We start from the raw sequence: 4,550 nt of genomic DNA, 5'->3' as shown, positions 1-4,550 counted from the left end.
GTCATGATGAAACGGGTATGTGAAATTCTGGAATGCATATGGCTCATCAGACATCGAAATAGCAACAGATTCTATTTCCAGTTTGTTGATCTGTTTCTAGGCTCTCCTCTCACATTTGCACATTTTATTGAGAGACTGAAAAGACAGTCTTTCAATTCTTCCGATGTGTGCATGATTCTCGGATGGATCTCCACGCCAGAAATGTCAGAAATATCAGATCTGACTCCGGATGCCGAATCCCTGACAGAAGATATCAGTCTTTTATCAGCCTGAGAGTTTGACTGAGCAAGCCAGGGAAGAGCAGAAGCAGGAGACGAAGTGATGATACTAAAAAGATTAGGCTATATTGAATTTAATCTTAGCTGTGTATGCTATAAGTTTCAATACTCGGACTTCGCCTGACTTTCTTGATGCTCAGACTTCGTCTGGATGTTTGACAACTACATGACTCATTATAAAATTAAATCATATAAAAAACAAAGAAAATAAAACAACACAGATGTATGGTTGATCTATTAAAGTAACATGCACGTAGGTTGCTAATGCTATTGGGAATCCTTAGATCCTTCACACAGGAGGTAATAAGCTAATGCAGTTTCATCAAACACCCGCAAATGACTCACATTATACTTGTGTAAGACACAGCTGTGTTTGGGCATTAAAATTGCTTTAGACACAATGTTATTATTCACTTCCTCACTTACATCAGCTTCACTTTATTTGTACTATTTTGTTGTTGGCCCTTTAAACTTTTCAAATGATGATTCATATTTTTTTGTGATTATGCTCATTTAGCTAAAATTCCTAATTATCTAAAATCTTACAGACCAAAAATAAATGGAAAACCTCAAACAATTTAAATGTAATAATATCAGAATGTGCCACCTTCTATAAAACAATGCATTTTATCAGCAGGAAATGTTGATCAGATTGTAGGCTACTGGCAGATTTTAAAACAAAATCATACGGAAATGTGAAACGTGCATATTTATAGGAAGTAATATCCTCCTCCAGATGGGAGTGAACGTGCACGAGGCAACAATAGCGAACGCTTCTTCTGTGACTCGTACCAACAGGTGGTGAGAAAAAGCATTTAAAAAAATGAAACACAAATTACATCTTGTGCAACTCAACCACTAGCTCGATCCCCTAATTGCGGCGAGGACACCTGTTCCTACTCTCTGTAAAGCTCAGATGGTCATATTTGTCAAAACATTTTGGGAACTATGACTGTTCTACAGGTGGAATTCAGGTATTATTATGATAATTTTCATTGCAGTGAGAGGCCTTATGCTTAAGTTTAAAGTGGTTGGCCCTATTGCTAACTTTTATTTTAAGGGTAAGTTCACCCAAAAATGAAAATTCTGGTATCAATTAATTACTCACCCTCATGTCGTTCCAAACCCGTAAGACTTTCTTTCATCTTCGGAACTCAAATGAAGATTTGATCGCTTTCTGTCACTCCACTGGCAGCTATGCAACTACCACTTTCAAGCCCCAGAAAGGCATGTGACTCCAGTACTTTAACCTCTAATAAATACAATTTAGTTTAATTATTTTTAAAATTCGTCGCCGGAGTGAATGGGAACATGATTTATTGAAAATATTTGAAAATAAATAAGTGGTTCTTAAGTCTATACTTTTTTTAATGGCTTGTCAACTTTCCATTCGTCCGCTGCGTAACCACCGGATTGTTCTATTGGAGAAGCGCGTAACACATTTTTTAGCATTTGAATGCTGATTTTTGGCAAAGCTGGATTCTTGTCAGTGCTTGAGCGCTGGTCTATGACTGGATAAATAATAGAGTCGTTGCAAAAGAAACGATACAAAGCGCATGTCGCACTAAACCGGCAGATTTAAGAATGTTGTAGGCAATTATTTTGCAAGTAATTACATGTTGTCTTGCCTGGATCTTTGGTGTAAACTCGTGAACGCCCTCCTTTCAAAAATCGTGTGCTGACCAGTTGAGCCCTATCTTCACACAGGTCTTCAACAGACGACTAGACTTGTGGGATGTTCCTTCCTGCTTCAAATGCTCCCCCTTCATCCGCATCCCAAAGAAACCCAAAATCAAATGACTGAATAACTACAGACCTGCTGCATTAACTGCTGTGTTCATGAAGTCATTTGAAAGACTGGTGTTGGCCTACCTGAAGGACATTGCTGGACCTATAACGCTTATTTACCGTCCCTTACATTTGTATATAACATACTGTACATATAGCCTACATATCGTCTATTTTGTATATTGTGTATTTTTATATATTTTTATCATGTATTGTCGCTGTCATTGAGTCTGTGCACTGGAAGCTTTTGTCACCAAGACAAATTCCTCATATGTGTAAACATAGATACTTATCAATAAAGCTCATTCTGATTTTGAATCTAATATTTAACTATTTCATGCTAAGACTTTCAATAGGTTTTTAAAAATATAAGGATTACAGATTTAATTTTGGGGGCCCAATAATCCGCCTTTAGATTTTAAGCTCTCTAAAAAGAAAAACAGAACAGTTTTAGGACATAAAAAAATGAAAGTCACTTATGCAATTACTACACAAATTCACATCATGAAAAATGAAGACTAAAAGAGTTCAGTGTAAATCCCTATACACTGGTAAAGACTCAAGCGAGAGGAAGGGAAGTGGGTGAGAGGGAGGCTGGTTGAAGTTGTCATATATTATTCAGAGACACTCTGCACGTCATCTCTCATTCTCATAAACTGCCATATGAGTTGGTATATATACATCCCAATCTGTCATTTCTGGTCTATTTTCTGTCGGTCCTGATGTCATGGCGGTCTCTCTGTTGCTCTTTGTGACTGCAATGAAGATGCCTTTGTTTGAAGAGAAGCGTGGGGTCTGTCATATCCCAGTCAGGCACAGATAACATTCATATCAACAACAATCCATGTCTTTATCAATCACAAGTGAGTTCATTAATGCATGAAATGTCAAAGTCCAGAAGAGATTTTAAAGAAAACATTGTTCTAATATGACCGCTCTTCAGTTTGACAATATGAGCAATGACAGCCGTCTTATGACAATGATGTGTCAGCATAGTGCAAAGCATGACTTAAAATAATGTAAACACTTTTACATGGCTCCCAGGCTTAGTTTGACACATTCTTGCAGCTGCCTCTGAAACTTTTGTTGCCATAGATACAAGACATGCACTTGCTTCTGGAGTTTCACAGAACTCTTCTAGAACTGTTGTTTCCATGGCAGCACTAGAGGTTCTCTGATGATGTATTAAATTGCATTATTACCTCTCTATGAATATATATATATATATATATATATATATATATATATATATATATATATTAGGGCTGTCAAAATAACGCGTTAATTTCGATTAATTAATCTGAGAAGAAATAACGCGTTAAAAAAAATAACGCAGATTAATCCATTCCGTTTTGACCTTTGCGGAGCCGTTCTAGCATTCGTGTAAAAAGGAGGGAGACAAGAACGCGCTGCTTGGATCATTGTTTGGAACATTTACTTTTAACAAACGGCGTTCGTCAAACTCTAAAGTACCACATCAATGCATCCAGGAGTGTGTGCGTGAGTCGGCGAGTGTGTCTGAGAGAAAGCCCGCTTGTGTGTGTGTGTGTGTGCTGTAACTTTTCACGCGCTCTCACGTCACACAACCATTTTCTCACGCACAGAAAAATCGCGCACCAAAGAGAGGACACGGAAACAGACAAGACAGAGCACGTTACTTATGATATTAAAAAAATCTCAGCTCTCAGATTCTGTTAATTTTTTTTACGAAAATCAAGCAATACCGTTTTGGTTCTTGTAAATGTGTCATGACAGATCCCTATAGCGGCACGTGAACCGATCATCTCTAGCTAATAGTAAATAAACACGAATGACCAATGTTGAAAGATACAGTAGGGCAGCCTAAAACTTACCGAAATGTATATTCCTCGATCAATCCGTGTTTTTCAACCGCGAAAAGAGGTCAATAAAACAGCTGGAGAACAATTATGTCACATAACATTTAGCCCTAAGTTACCTCAGGAAAGCCATTTCATGACCATATAGCATGTTATAGTTGGCTATAAAAAAAGAGCTATAGAGAGTATTTTTCAAAATTTATGTAGTCTAGGGCCTACTAGTATATTACGTATGGATTATATTTTTACTTATATCAAAGTTGTTATTTGTAATAAACACGCATTATATTTAATTTGAGCTATTTTTAACCTTAAATACTACCAGCTGATATGGTTCTCTGTATTTTTACAGCATTGGGTGAGATTTTTTTTCTTGAGAAAAATGAATGCCTATCTTGTGTACCTAATATTTATCCAAATGAGTCAATATTGCATCACATCACAATAATTAAATTAAATTGAAATTGTGAAATTTGTGTCAAGCAATAATAATAAAAACGTAGCTTACCAGAAATTGTACCATGTAAACATTGTAAAATTGTGTATGCGATTAATTTAGATTAATTAATTACAGAGTATGTAATTAATTAGATTAAAAATTTTAATCGATTGACAGCCCTAATATATATATATATATATATATATG

Source organism: Siphateles boraxobius, unplaced genomic scaffold (assembly GCF_051911475.1).
Source record: "Siphateles boraxobius isolate OS27281-9 unplaced genomic scaffold, OSU_SipBor_1 66, whole genome shotgun sequence".
Taxonomy (NCBI): domain Eukaryota; kingdom Metazoa; phylum Chordata; class Actinopteri; order Cypriniformes; family Leuciscidae; genus Siphateles; species Siphateles boraxobius.
This window is presented reverse-complemented; position numbering follows the sequence as displayed.